This window comes from Brachyhypopomus gauderio, chromosome 7, assembly GCF_052324685.1.
Source record: "Brachyhypopomus gauderio isolate BG-103 chromosome 7, BGAUD_0.2, whole genome shotgun sequence".
NCBI lineage: Eukaryota > Metazoa > Chordata > Actinopteri > Gymnotiformes > Hypopomidae > Brachyhypopomus > Brachyhypopomus gauderio.
The window spans coordinates 1,382,502-1,398,588 of NC_135217.1; the positions used below are offsets into that span (position 1 = coordinate 1,382,502).

General features: G+C 42.5%; 1 pseudogene; it reads right to left on the reverse strand.

The window, feature by feature from the left end:
- Positions 1-9,866: 9,866 nt before the first annotated feature.
- Positions 9,867-14,918, reverse strand: LOC143518313 (uncharacterized; annotated as a pseudogene).
- Positions 14,919-16,087: the final 1,169 nt, after the last annotated feature.

The following is a 16,087-nucleotide window of genomic DNA, read 5'->3' on the forward strand; positions in this document are numbered from 1 at the left end:
TTTTCCTGAATATGTGTTTGTTCCTGTGTTTGTAGTAGTTCCTTTGCCAATAAGTGTTCCAGTGCCTTCTGTTTTAGGTTCTTGTATTTCTGTTCCAGTGACATTTTCTCTGTTGTGTTCCTTTACCTATCTGGTCCCTTTTACCTATCTGGCTTTTGTACATATTGCAAATGGACATGGACAGTTGTCTGTGGTTCAGTTGCTTATGACATGTTTATCAAAATGTGTTGTGCGGATTGTCTGTTGAATTGTCTTACCCTCCCAAACATTTAGTCTTTAGGTCATCACCTAGGTCAGTGGTTCCCAAACTTTTTCTGCTGTGCCCCCCTTTAGTAGATGAAAATATTGTTGTGCCCCCCCTACACCCCCCCCCCCCATATTGACACATACATCCAAGCTCTGCGCCCCCCCTGCAATAGCCCCCCACTTTGGGAACCACTGACGTAGGTCATATGCAAAAGTGCTGAACATGTTGTCATAATCTCTAATGCATCATTTTACATTTATTTATTTAGTTTTTTTTGTTACATTTTGGTAATTTATCCTAATTCGATTAAATTGTTTGCAAGTGAACATTCAGTTACAGTAAGTAAGGGAATTGGTGAAGGCTTAGATCAATCAATGGTCTCAACCATAGGTCAGAGGTGCGTCTCATGAACCTTTACTGTAATTGGCAAACACTACAGTATCACAAAGTCTCATAAGGGAAAGACAAGGCCATGTACAGGGTGAACAGCCAAGAAAAGGAGTAAGACTGTGTGGTGTAGAGGGGTAAGACTGTGGTGTAAGGCTGAGGGGACAAAACAGTGAAATAAGGGCAACAATTGTGGACCATGTTTTACATGTATGTTATGGTCTTACAATGGCTGAAGCTGGTCGTTGGGTGCAGCTGAATATTGGTAAGAACAACTGTGTCTTCAATTGTTCAAACATTTCATAGAGAAAACATGTATGCACTGTAATTCATAAATGTGCTCTCTGCTGTAATGCTGCACATTGACATAAATTCAATTTTTTGTTTTGCATTTAAGCATTCTTATACCATATAGGATATCAAAACTAGCTCATAGGGGTAGCAGAGGTTCCATTTTCACACAACAAGAGGAGGCTGTATGTGCTTACTGTAGGTTGTTTTGAATGTGTAGAATAAGTTTTTAATTTTGCAGTTTTTTCCAGTCAGTTGTTGGTCTTTTCTGAGTTTCAATCAGATTTGTTTTTGTCAACAAATTGCAGTGCGAACAATACAGTCAAACAATATTGCTGTACAAATTTGATTCCAGTGCAATTTCTTGTCTCAGTCTCCCACATATAGTCATGTGTAACCTTGTGTTCTATGTAAGTTTGTATGTGTGTAACATGTATTTGATATACCACAGAATGTGCAGCGTTCTTGAAATCAAAAGCTTAGCAAGTTTCCATAAGAATATACAGCCTACACTGACTGTGACTTATAGTTGCACTGACAACATGACTAAGTATTTTGACTGCCTTGTTCATAGGCAATGGCACACAGACTAGATATTCTGATGGAACTGACAAATTGACTGACCTAAAAATTTGCTTTTGAGGCAAAAACAAATAATTTTGAGTGAAGTATCTGCTTTTGCAAGTATTTCATTGAGTTTTGTTGTTTGCACTAACTGTTTTGAGAAATGCACTAGTTGTGATGCCAATGTAAACCATGCTGCGAGAAATGAACCAAATCGACTGAGAAAAATTGTAAATGAACCAGACTACTCAGAGCAAGGAAAAGGGCAATGATGAGAAAACAAAACCACAATCAAAACTAGATACAAGACAGAGAACATGAACAGACAGAACAATAAACAGATGGGAGAGCAGAAAAGCGAGGAAGGACTCACGCACAATGACAGACACAGAGGAGTGAAACAGAGGGGATGATATATACTGAAACAGGGGAGTGAAACAAGACACAGGTGTGAGCACTGAGGACAGGGGCATGACAGACAGAAGGGAAACCAAGGAAACAGGGAAAACTAGGCGGGACCAGGGAGGAGGGCGAAGCTGGATGTGACAGTTACCTTTATTTCACTGTTTTGTCCCCTCAGCATTACACTACACAGTCTTACGCCTTTTTTGGGTGTTCGCCCTGTACATGGCCTCATGTTTCCATTATGAGACTTTGTGATACTGCAGTGTTTAGCCTCAAATGTTTGCCTATTACAGTAAAGGTTTATGAGATGCACCTCTGACCTATGATTGGGACCATTAGTTGATCTAAACTTTCACAAATAATTTAATCAAGTTAGGGTAAAATTACCAAAATGTAACAAAAACAAAAAGTAAAATGATGTCTTAGATATTATGACATGTTCAGCACTTTTGCATGTAATGACCTAGACGATGACCTAAAGACTAAATGTTGAGACTAAAGACTAAATCTGAGAAATGAACCAAATTGACTGAGAAAAACTGTAATGTAAGTGAAATGATGTTCTGGACTGTTGAACTCTGGAAGTGACTTACTGATACTTGCAGATGCCATCTTGATCTCCTATAGGTTCAAACTCACAAAATCTGAGAGAGAGACAGAGAGAGAGAGAGAGAGAGAGAGAGAGAGAGAGATATGGTTAGTATTTTCTGTACTATGGTGGACTGTTTAATCGTGTTTATCTTGTTGGTGACTAGCGTGCTTTAGCATGATGCTAACTCCTCTTACCTTTACGGTTCTTCACACACATCTGCTGCTTTAGGTCAAGTAGATTGTGTGGACATTTCAGAGCGGCTCTAATCGGATCTTTGTCTTTAATTTGACTTACTGTTGTGTAGTGTATCCACCCTGTGATTGTTTGGGAGTTGGTACAATCCGCAAAGTCGGTGGTTTTCAGTTTGCAATGTGAAGCAGCACATTAAAAGAGAGTGTTACAGCTAAAACACGGTGCCTCTTCATCTTTTCATAAGACGTAACAATTGGCGACGAAGATATATATATATATATATATTTTCTCTCAGGGGAGAGACGACGTCAAGCATCAGTACTAGTGAGTACAATGGCTCAGGTTGGCAAAATAGACGACTTCAGACCAGAAGTTGAGCCATGGACAGCTTACATCAAGCGGTTAGAGCAATACCTGGAAGCTAATGATGTTGACGAAGAAAAGCACGTGGCGGTGTTACTGAGTGTAATGGGTGCTAAAGCATACAGACTTTTAAGAAACTTAGTACAGCCAGAAAAACCAAAGGAAAAGACATTCATGGAGATTGTGGATATTCTGAAAGAACACTTCGAGCCCAAGCCCATTTTAGTTGCTGAACAGTTTCGTTTCAACAGATGCAACCAAAAATCAAGCCAGACGGTCGCCCAGTACGTCGCAGAGCTGAAACAACAAGCGGCTAACTGTGATTTTGGTGCGATGCTGGATTCTGCGCTGTGCGATCGGTTCGTAAGTGGAATAAAAAACGAAGCGTGCCAGAGGAGGCTGCTTTCTGAAGACGGTCTGACCTTCACCAAAGCTTTTGAGATTGCTCTCAATATGGAGACTGCGGATAGAGACACTCGACAGCTGAGAGGTGCAGGAGGTGAATGCAGTGAAGTAAATATTCACAAGGTGAGACCCGAAAAAATTAAAATGTGTTATAGATGCAAGGGGAAAAATCATAAAGCAAATGAATGTCATTTTAAAGAGACTACATGCCATAATTGTGGAAAAGTCGGACACATTAGAAAAGCATGTCGGGCTGGAGTGTGAAAGAAGCAGGAAAAGAGTGTGCCAGACAGGAGAAATAGAGTAACTAAGTATGTGACCGCTGAGGAAGACCCAGAAGAGGAGTTAGCCATTTTGACTATTAGTGCTAAAGATGATGAACGGTACAAGGCGACATTTGCAATTGACAACGTGGATTTAGAAATGGAAATTGACACAGGAGCGGCAAAAAGTGTCATTTCACATCCTACATACCTGAAAATGTTTTCACACCTGCCTTTGCAGCCAGCTACAGTGAAGCTCAAGGCTTACAACGGAGGACGTATTGATGTGTTGGGGCAGTTAGTGGCAAAAGTAGTGTATGAAGAGCAAGCTGTAGAATTGCCACTGTTGGTCGTCAAGGGGCAAGGCGCATCACTGTGTGGGAGGAACTGGTTGACAAAACTCAGGCTTAACTGGCAGCAGATAAAGTACGTGGGTGAGCCAAAACACCTGTCACTCAGTGAACTCTTGAATACTTACAGTGATGTGTTCAAGGAGGAGCTGGGCACGTTGAAAGACATTAAAGCTACCATTATGGTCAAACCTGAGATGTCGCCTAAATTCTGTAAACACAGGCCTCTTCCATTTGCAGTGAAAGAAAAAGTGGAAAAAGAGCTTGAAAGGCTGGAAAGGTGCAACATTATTACACCTGTCAGACACAGCGAATGGGCAGCACCAATTGTGCCGGTGTTAAAGAGGGACAGTTCTATTCGCCTATGTGGGGACTACAAGGTGTCAGTGAACCAAGCCCTTGAAACAGATACCTACCCGCTGCCACGTTTGGAGGAACTTCTGGCAACACTAAGTGGGGGAAAGTACTTCTCAAAGATAGACCTGGCAGCGGCTTATCAACAAGTACTGTTAGATGAGGATTCCAATAAGTTTACAACCATAAACACTCATAAAGGACTGTTTGTTTATAATAGGCTTCCTTTTTTGAATTAGCACGGCTCCTTCAATTTTCCAGCGCATTATGGAAAACATCATGAAGGATTTACCAGTTGTGGTCTATCTTGATGACTTGCTCATCACTGGATGCTCAAAAGAGGAACATATGAGCAACCTGGAGAAGGTCCTGCAACAACTCCAGGAAAATGGCCTGCGAGTGAAACATTCCAAGTGTGAGTTTAACAGGTCACACATTGAATACCTGGGACATGTCTTGGATGAACATGGAGTCCACCCTTCGGTGGAAAAGGTGAGGGCAATACACGAGGCTCCTGCTCCTACTAATGTGAAAGAGCTTCAAGCTTTTCTGGGGCTGGTAAATTATTATGGAAGATTCTTGCCAATGCAAAGCACTGCTCTAGCCCCACTTTATACATTACTGAGAGATAAGGTGACTTGGAGATGGACTGACTCTGAGCAGGCAGCTTTCGATAAGTGCAAGAGTCTGCTGACGAGCGAACGGGTCCTAACACACTATGATCTCAAACTGCCACTCACTTTAGCATGTGATGCCTCTGCATATGGCATCGGGGCAGTCATACAGCACACCATGCAAAATGGGGAGGAGCGACCAATTGCGTACGCATCACGCACGCTTTCCCCTGCAGAGAAAAAGTACTCTCAAATTGAAAAAGAGGCTTTAGGACTGATTTTTGGAGTAAAAAAGTTTCACCAGTACCTATGGGGTAGGCATTTCACGTTAGCAACTGACCATCGCCCCCTGCTGACGCTTTTTGGTGAGCATAAGAGCCTACCTACACTAGCTGCAGCACGCATTCAAAGGTGGGCTATCATATTATCAGCTTATGATTACCACATTGTTTTTAAGAAATCGGCAGAGCACAGCAATGCAGACGGGCTATCCCGCTGCCCTTTGAAAGAAACAACCGATGCTGGAACAGCACAGAGTTCTGCATTAGTACATGCACTGCTAACAGAGCATCTTGGTGGAGCACCACTGAATGCGACCCAGGTCAGCCAGGCCACACGTACAGACAAGGACTTGTCAAAGATTTATCAGTATGTAATGGAAGGCTGGCCTACCATTACGGATGTGAGTTTAAAGGCCTATCATAACAAGAGGAATGAGCTTTCAACTGAGATGGGTTGTGTATTGTGGGGGACCAGAGTGATTATTCCCTCAAAAACGAGGAAGGCTGTGTTGGACGAGATTCACTCTGGTCACCAAGGAATTGTAAAAACTAAGGCCTTAGCACGAAAATACATCTGGTGGCCAAATCTGGATCAGGACCTAGAGGAGGTCTGTAAAACATGTGAAACGTGTCAGCTGGAGCAGAAGTTGCCACCACATGTTCCACTGCACCCTTGGGAGTTCCCAGGTGAATCCTGGAAAAGGCTGCATATTGACTTTGCCGGGCCTTTCCTCGATAGCATGTTCATGATTGTGGTTGATTCATATTCGAAGTGGTTGGAGGTTTTTCGTATGCCACAAATCACATCACAAGCCACAGTGACAAGGCTAAGAAGACTGTTTGCTTCCTATGGACTTCCTGAACAAATAGTCACGGATAATGCCACCACATTCACTTCTGCAGAGTTCCAAGCATTTGTCACGCAAAATGGCATTATGCACACGACAAGTGCACCGGGACATCCTGCCACTAACGGTTTGGCTGAACGATATGTGCAAACATTTAAAGTAGGCATGAAGAAGCTTGCCAACCACACAGGCAGTATTGAAGACAAGCTTTCGTTGTTTTTGCTTCAGTACCGCATTACGCCAAATTGCACTACAGGTCAGTCTCCAGCGGAGTTGTTTTTGCACAGGCATATCCGTACCAGGCTGGATTTCATCAGACCTAGCACCAAGGAAGCTGTTCGGAAGAAGCAGTATCGGCAAAAAGCTCAACATGACACCACCGCAGTGGACCGTTCCTTTTCTGCAGATGATGCCGTGTATCTTCGCAACACTGGGGGAGGGGTTCACAAGTGGATACCGGGACAGGTGGTAAGACAAACCGGTCCAGTGTCTTACGAAGTAAAAGAGCAGTACTCGAACATTGTGCACAGACGACATGGGGATCAGTTGCGTGCTAAAGCAACAGCTGAACCAAATATTGAGAACCCTGAACCACCAACACAAGTGCAAGATGATGTGAACATCACACCTGAACAGTGTCTTCTGGGCTCTGGTGTGCAATCTAATGTTTCACCAGAGCCTCCACCGGATTTGAGGCGTTCCACGAGATGTCGGACAACACCTAAACGATATCTTGAATAGCAGTGTGTTATCCATGTTTGGGGGTTACGCAATTTATGTTATGTTATTAGCTATGTTGCATTAAGGGTTATACTAGGGTTAATGTTTATAGAAAAAAAAGAAAAAGAAAAACAAGGAATAAGAACCTTTTGTTGTCTAGTAAACATATGGTTAAGTTGTTGTTTGGTTTTATGTGATGATGCTGGAATAAGTGACCTTGTTTATTTTGGGTATGGTGGATGACAATATTATTTTCATCCAAAAAGGGGGATGATGTAGTGTATCCACCCTGTGATTGTTTGGGACTTGGTACAATCCGCAAAGTCGGTGGTTTTCAGTTTGCAATGTGAAGCACACATTAAAAGAGAGTGTTACAGCTAAAACACGGTGCCTCTTCATCTTTTCATAAGACGTAACATGTTGATTATATCCTCTATCATTCCAAACTACACATACAGAAAGAGACACATCAATCATTAAACTAGATTTATGCAAACACACAGTCAATATATCAGAAAACATTTGCAATATATTGTGTATGATTTTCTTTTGGTCTTTTGATATTGCACATATCAGGATATCCTCTTACGCCCCAAATGCAAAATATCCAGCATTTTACAACAGCTCACATCAGAAGTTTGTCTTACATAACCTTACAGACCACGTGTTAAACACTCCTGCTTTATTGCTCCACCACTGTGGAGCAATAAAGTCTGTCATGATCCTGCTTTCACTTTCACGCTCATTCCAGTCACTGCATCATCAGTCTCAAAGCTCCGCCCCTTCACTCCACGCTGATGCACTCTCACTGCATCACACATCAGCACAAGGGTTGTGAAGCCCCGCCCACCGTCCACAAAGCCCCTCCCACCCACTGCTGCAGCGAGTCTACCAGCAGCTCTTATCACTCTGTCCCAGTGTAATGAGAATGAAGCTGAGACCCATTTCTTAGGCAGTGGTTTACTGCTCTGTGTATACCCAGTACAACCAGCAGAGGCGCTGTTTCCCCAACACCTTTAGATCAGGGATCTCTATACACTGAATGAGCTGCAGGTCATTGAGGTGAAAGGCTGAAGCACAGCTAGTGTGGTGTGAGTTTGGAAGACATTGACTCACATATCAACAAGCTCAAAAGTGTTAATACCCACATTAAAAACACGTTTTATTAGAAATAATCTGACTGCTTGCCCACCTTGTTTAACAATCTGAAGTGCCTGTTCACATTGAAAACTACTCAACAAATGTAGATATAATTAAAAAAGTTATTGTTTATGTGATTTTATCACAATAATTCTATATCAGCATCTCTACATATTAGTTCTGTGGGTGATTTGGAATATTTCAGAGTGATATTTCAGAGTGATAGCAGAGTGACAGCACTTCTCTTTACCTGTTCTTCACATCTTCTGCTTCATACATACATACATATATACATATACATATACATATATATACATATATATATATATATGTACATACAGACATATACCATCCACTGCAATTCCTGTCTTAAGATCTAAAATGTGATCTTTTGCTCCCGGAAGACATTTCTGGGTCTGAAGTTCATCAGTTGTTTAATGATTAACTGTCTTCTTCTCGTAGCTGCACCTGAAACAATGTCTGACACTTCTCCACCGTGTCTGTGAACTGCACACATAAACTACATCAGTCCTGAAGACATTTTCATATATACACAGCACTGCATTCTGAAATCAAACAAGAGTGCATTTATGTGTGTGTGTGTGTGTTGAGAATGAATTCACATGTAATGTCTTTCTCAAATTGTATCTAAGCATAATCCATTAGGTTAAAATCCCTTTTTTACTATTAAGAACATGCAACATGTGTTCAAACTTTAGACTGGTAGTGTATACAGGGGTTCCTCAACTTACGATGTTGATCCGTTCCTGCATAGCGTTGTAAACCAATTTTTGGTGTAAGTCGGAACATACGTACATACTACCATAACCCAACTGACTGTAGGGGTTTTAGTTATGAGATTTACCTAACCTACCTGCTTGCCCACAACCAAGGATGGAAATAGGTGCAGAAGAAGGATTGACGTGCATAAAACTTAAAAAATATCTGACTCCAAATTATAGTTGGTAAGAATTTAAAAGAACTCACTTCTCAAATAGATCAGTACAGGTTATAGAATATACCTAACCAACTTTATAAAGTACCTTGCTATAAACAATAGCCTGCTTTGTCAGAGGTTTATCATAAACATGCGTAGCAGATGGGATACTTTAGAGAGAATTGGTATTAGCATTGACTTACCTTTTACCTGATACTAATAATGAGCTCATCTGGCCCAGTATAGCTATAATCAAGGAAGACCGTGGCTATACAATTAACCAGATTTATTCAATAACCAACAAAATATAAAACAATAACAACCATACTAGATTAAAGTAACATTAATACCTAATGGAAACAGAGATACCAACCGGTGCAGGCTGCCTCACGGAGAAGGACCCCAAAGGAAGCCAAGAGAGAAGAAGAAGCCAAAGCCCAGAAAGAAATGGAAAGAAACCTCTCTTTTTATATCCCCCCAGCATCTCAAAGGGACAGCAGTCACAAAAACCAGGTTAACCAATGGGAATCAGGTTGCTGGTAAAGACATCAGAGTACATTTGCATACAGTGTGCATTCCATACAGGACTGCCACCTTTGGGGTGAAGTCCACAAACCTTATCAGGGAGTGATGGAACTCTTACCCTGTTAGCATAATCTCTCTCAGCACACAACAAGCTGCAAAATGAGACTAAACATGCCACACAAGCACACTGATATAACTAAAATACAAATGGTCAGTTTTATCACATTGCTATGGGAACCTCTTGAGGTAACCCACCATTTGTTGCCCCCCATGGTTTTATGGAGGAACACCAGATCCTGCATCCTCCACAGGAACATCCACCACTCTTACACCTACACCATCTCCATCCCCCACAGGAACACATCTGATCACTCCTACAAATCCCCCCTCAGGGATGCCAAAATGTAGAAACATTCAGCGGCCCGAGAGTGAGTGTCTCTGTCATAGTGGAGCGAAGGGCAGTGATGTGCTTCCTGAAATACCAGAACTGGATCAGGGTGATGGCGAGTATTAAAGAACTGACCAGGACGCATCCCCGGAAAACCCAGTCCCACCAGGTATACATGTACTCCGCTGAAAGGGTTGAAGCACTGGTCAGGATTCTCACCGTCTCACTGGCGAGATGCACTTCCACTTGTGCTTGACAAAGATGATAGCTGGTTGTCTAAATCAGGCGCTGAACCAGCTGTACAGTGTCTGTTAGAGGTTTTGTGCTTTCCTCATAGAAAGTGTCTTCCCACCATGGAGAAACATCAGTGTCCATTGGTATCCTACCCAGAATGCTTAAAGGTCCCATTGTGAAGTCATCTCTCACCTCTAGACAGAACGAGTGATTGGCAGGGCACAGAAGACCCCCATAACTGAAAGATGTCATTTCACTAATCACACACCACTGGGTGTGTGACACTTGGACTGCATCAGAGTATCCATGCAACGAATGAACATTGATCAACTTAGTATCATTTGAAGAGACAGGTTGTAATGTATTGCATGTACAGATTACATAACTGGCTGTTTCATGGCAGCAAGAACGTGTAGTAAGCAACATTTCAGAACCCTTTACAGTCATATAACCAGTCACCTGATCCCATTACAGTCACCTGATCCCATTTGACCACCTGATCCCTGATAACCGTACCCAATGAACGTATAGTGGTGGAATCTGGAAACATTTCCTCAGGGTGAATAAAAGGATGAGTTGCATAAAAACCAATACAACCAGGGCACTCGTTTTCATTGTACATCATAATAGTTGTAAGAAGTTCAGCATAATAGATGGTTTTCATAGAAATTGATTTAAACCAATGATCAAGATCAAGCATTTCAATCAAATCAGCTAAGGCATGACGTGGTGATTTCTGGAATCGGAGATCCAATACCTCCTGCCTTGCTGCTGTAAACAGATCTTGAGCATAAGATCTGCATGCAAAATCAAGCTCTAAGGTGTGTGTTTGGTTAAAAATCATATGACTAAGGTGTAATAAAGCTTGAGCTTCTGACTTTACTGCTTTAATAATATTATCTTCACCATTAGTCAGATGTTGAAAACCAGTTGCAAACTGATTGGTAAGCCAAGATGTATACTGTGATTGTTTGGAAATTTGGTATGTGTTTATTAGTGAATTACTACTACCAAATAATCCAGTGATGTCCGAGAATAGATCTCGCTTCATGCGTGCCTGTGAGTATGGAGTTTGGACAGCTAATCTGCTTTTGTAGTCATACACTAAATCTTCAATTTTATGTTTTAATGTAGGCTTTACAATGTGTCAGATAAGCTGAGAGGATATTTGAAATATTGTAACTAACAGATAGATAGATAGATAGATAGATAGATAGATAGATAGATAGATAGATAGATAGATAGATAGATAGATAGATAGATAGATAGATAGATAGATAGATAGATAGATAGATAGATAGAGCTTTATTTATCCCTTGGGACGGATCCCTTCAGGAAATTGTATTTTTCCAGTAGCAGCATTACAGTACCATAATGTTAACAAGGTAGTATTACAATTTAAAAATATCACTAAAACAAGATTAAGCACACAACATAATAATAATAATAATAATAACAGTAATAATAATAAACATAAACTAAGAAAAAACGGCAATGTATAAAAGGATAAGAGGATGCAATTGCACATAGCCCATTATGAGGTATTGTGATTTGGATGAACTGATTGATTAAATTGTGTCATCATATTACACATAGCCCAGTTTATAGGTGATCAGCTCAGCTGATTCCCAAACATTCTCAGTCTACCCATTGGCACATCCACCTATAAACTCCTTCCCCCTCGTTCCCAGAGAGGAGTTGTATAGTTTGATGGCCTGAGGGACAAAAGAGTGTTTGAGTCTATTAGTCCTGCACCTGGGGAGTAGTAGTCTGTCACTAAACACACTCCTCTGTTGTATGATGACCGTGTGCAATGGGTGACTGGTGTTATCCAGGATGTCCAGTAGTTTGTTCAGTGTCCTTTTTTCTGCTACCGTCACCGGAGAGTCCAGCCTAGTGCCGACTACAGATCCTGCCCGCCTGATCAGTTTTTCTATCCTGGAAGAGTCCTTCTTGGATATACTGCCCCCCCAGCAGACCACGGTGTAGAACAGGACACTGGCCACTACCGTCTGGTAGAAAGTCAGCAGGAGTTTTCTGCATATGTTGAAGGACCGAATCTTCCTGAGAAAATACATCCTGCTCTGTCCCTTTTTGCACAGTTGCTCTGTATTGCAAGACCAGTCCAGTTTATTGTTCAGCCACAACCCCAGGTACTTGTATGATGCAACCATCTCCACCTCATCCCCTCCTACCATGATCGGTCGTGGCTTGGGTCTAGACTTCCCAAAGTCGATGACCAGCTCTTTGGTTTTTGTGGTGTTGAGCTGTAGGTGGTTTGCATTGCACCAGGTTGCAAAATCCTTCACTAGGCTCCTGTACTCCTCCTCCCTGTCATCCCTGATACACCCGACGATGGCTGTGTCATCTGCAAACTTCTGGATGTGACACAGCTCGGAGTTGTACCAGAAGTCAGCAGTGTAGAGGGTGAAGAGAAGAGGGGCCAGCACCGTGCCTTGAGGTGCTCCTATGCTGCTGATCACAGTGTCAGACGTGATGTCCACCATCTTGACATACTGTGGCCTGTTAGTGAGGTAGCTGATGATCCAGACAACCAGGCAGGGGTCCACACACATCCTGTTCAGCTTATCCTGGAGTAAAATAGGCTGAATGGTGTTAAAAGCACTTGAGAAGTCCAGAAAAAGAATCCTCACTGTGTTCTTATTGTCCAGGTGTGAATGTGCTCTGTGTAGTAGGTAGAGGATGGCGTCATCCACGCCAACACCTGCCCGGTAAGCAAACTGCAGTCCATCCTGAGCATGTTGTATCTGGGGACTGAGGAGGCAGAGGAGGAGCCGCTCAAACGTCTTCATAATGTGCGATGTTAGTGCCACAGGTCTAAAATCATTCAGTTCACTGGGTCTGTTCTTTTTGGGAACAGGAACTATACATGAAGTTTTCCATATGGTGGGCACTTTTCCCAGCTGCAGGCTGAGATTGAAGACACGTTGTAGCGGTTCACACAGTTCATCAGCACAGTTCTTCAGTACACGAGGTAATACCATGTCAGGTCCAGGCGCTTTTTTGGGGTGGAGCTTCCTTAGTTGTTTCCTGACTTGGTCTGAAGTGATGTTTGCTGAGGTCTGTGTTGTGGTTGTGTTGTGTAGGTGTTGTGTTAAGGTCAGAGTTGAAGTTGCTGTGGTGGGAGGATAGTTGGGGGTGGGGTTGCCTGCTGCAGTATCTGGAGGAGGGTGTGATAATGAAGAGAGGGGAGATGGTTGTAGTGAATGGGGGGTTGAGGAGGACGTGGCCTGGTTAAATCTGTTGAAGAAGATGTTCAACTCATTCACTCTATCCACAGTCCCCTCCCCCGCTCTCGTCTTGGTGTTATGGCCTGTGATGTTTTTGAGACCATTCCATACCTCTCTCATGTTGTTATCTGCAAGCTTCTGCTCAATCTTCCTCCTGTAGCTATCTTTGGCTTCCCTCACACAGTGTTTTAGATCCTTTTGTGCTGCTCTCATCGCCTCCCGGTTCCCGTTTCTAAAGGCAGCTTTTTTTGTGTTGATTGCAGCCTTAACTTTCTGTGTGACCCATGGCTTGTTGTTGGGGTAGCATCGCACGGTTTTTATGGGGGAGACCACATCTGTACAGAAGAGCTGGCCACCTAACATGAACCATAACAAAGTTTACATCGTGCAATAGAGTCTTATTAATGTTTCCTCTAATAAGACCAGCTAGAGGGACAGGGTATGTATTTGGACACTGTGTTGGTTTGTGGTAGCCGTATGTCGTTAGATTGAAACAATGTTTACGTGTCCATGTGCAATTTTCTGCACCTGTCTACAAATTTAGGTCAGCTTCACACCTACCAACACAATACATGCCTTCCCGACGTTTTGTCCAAACAAAAGGTTTGGGCGTAATAGAATAATCCTGTGGAGAAAAGAGATTAAAAAGATGGGATGTATACATGTTGTGTGTAGAATTGAGTGGTTCTATATGTGTGCACTCGTACATGGCAGGTTCAAGTTCTTTTGTGTTATAGCACCTCCGAGGATCTACTCCATTATTTCCTCGCTTGTATAATGTGCTTAAAAAACCTGCTTCTTGACCATCAATTGATTTTAGTTTTATCCATGTTGTAGAATTGGCTTGGCTTGGAACATGGATAATAAGGATAGAAAAACTAATTGTAGGAGGATGGGTGGAACCTAAATTACAGAAAATTTGAGTTATACAATTTGGTTCTGGTGCTACACCAGGAGGCCATGTAACTATTTGCTTAGGTAAAATTGTCAGTGAATTTGGTGTGAATGGCCCCTTGAAGTATTTCCATACCCTTCTCCCACATTCGAGCATGTGGCTCAATTTGACTCGCTGTCCTAGCTCAATGCAGGTTTCTTTGGTCACCGTCCTAGCATCAGGGATCCATGGAACTGCAGTAGTGAGTCTGTGAATGTGAGAATGAAAACAGAACAACATGCTCTACATTTACTCACTATGTTTGAATAACTTACATTGGGTCATATGGTACCACTTTAGTTTCTGCCTTGCTTTGACAGCTATACAGCTGTTGCAAACTCCTTTGACTTCATAAGGTCCATGCCAGCGTGGAGCAAATGCATTGTCTTTATCCAACAAAACTCTGATAAGGACCAAGTCTCCTTCTGAGAACTTGCTTTCTGTTGTCGGATTGAACAGAGCATCATTTGCTCTGTCTGACTGCTGCTGCTTCAGAGCTGCATGACCATTCAGAATCTTGAGTCTATCCTGTAATTGCAGCAAGACAGTTTGCTGAGGGGTATGCATTATTTGACCCAAATCAGCAGGTGACACCTCTGGATCAATGGGGAGCTTCATGACTCTTCCTGTCATAAGCTCATAAGGGCTGATACCTGTGGCCCTTAAAGGAACGGCTCGCAAGACAATTAACACTGTGGGCTTATCAGTCGGTGGAAGTGTAGGATCTGTTCATGAACATGAATAGGCAGCTCCCGTATCAACAAGCGCATTACATAACCGGCCTCCAAAGTTAGTTCTAATTTTGATACGATTACCACAGTGGATAACACTGCCTACAGAAACGGAGGCCACGCACCCTTATTGAGGACCGCTGTTTCTATCTGACCGGTTTTTGAGGTCAGATGTTATGAGCTTCGCTTATACAGCATCTAACTGCTGACTGATCAGTGCAAGCTGCTCTCTTAATGTCTGATATTCACCAGTAGGTCTAGCCTCTTGTCGTTCCTTTGGCTTATGTGCCCTTTTAAACTTCTGTATGTTTAGCTTGAAACAGTCCTCAATTAGGTGTCCTGCTTTGTTACAAAATTTGCAACGTTTCTCAGAAGTACTTGGTTTGCTAGCAACTCCACCCTCAGCTACCCACTGAACTGTTGCAAGAGGTCTCTTGTTTGTTTTCAAGTGACTCTCCATTCCCATAACCCACCTGACTATGGAGTCAAATGTGTTATCTGGAGGATTTGCTCCATGACTTAGTGCCTGCTGCACATGTGGACCTGTATTATTTTTAAGGAGTTGCAACAGGATTTCATTATCCTTAGTTGGCTCTTCAATTCCTGAATACTCCCTAAAAACTACCCAAAGTTACCTTTTAGAGCCAAAGCCCAGAAAGAAGAGACCCCACACCCACAAACCTCTCTTTTTATATCCCCCCAGCATCTCAAAGGGACAGCAGTCACAAAAACCAGGTTAACCAATGGGAATCAGGTTGCTGGTAAAGACATCAGAGTACATTTGCATACAGTGTGCATTCCATACAGGACTGCCACCTTTGGGGTGAAGTCCACAAACCTTATCAGGGAGTGGTGGAACTCTTACCCTGTTAGCATAATCTCTCTCAGCACACAACAAGCTGCAAAATGAGACTAAACATGCCACACAAACACACTGATATAACTAAAATACAAATGGTCAGTTTTATCACATTGCTATGGGAACCTCTTGAGGTAACCCACCATTTGTTGCCCCCCATGGTTTTATGGAGGAACACCAGATCCTGCATCCTCCACAGGAACATCCACCAC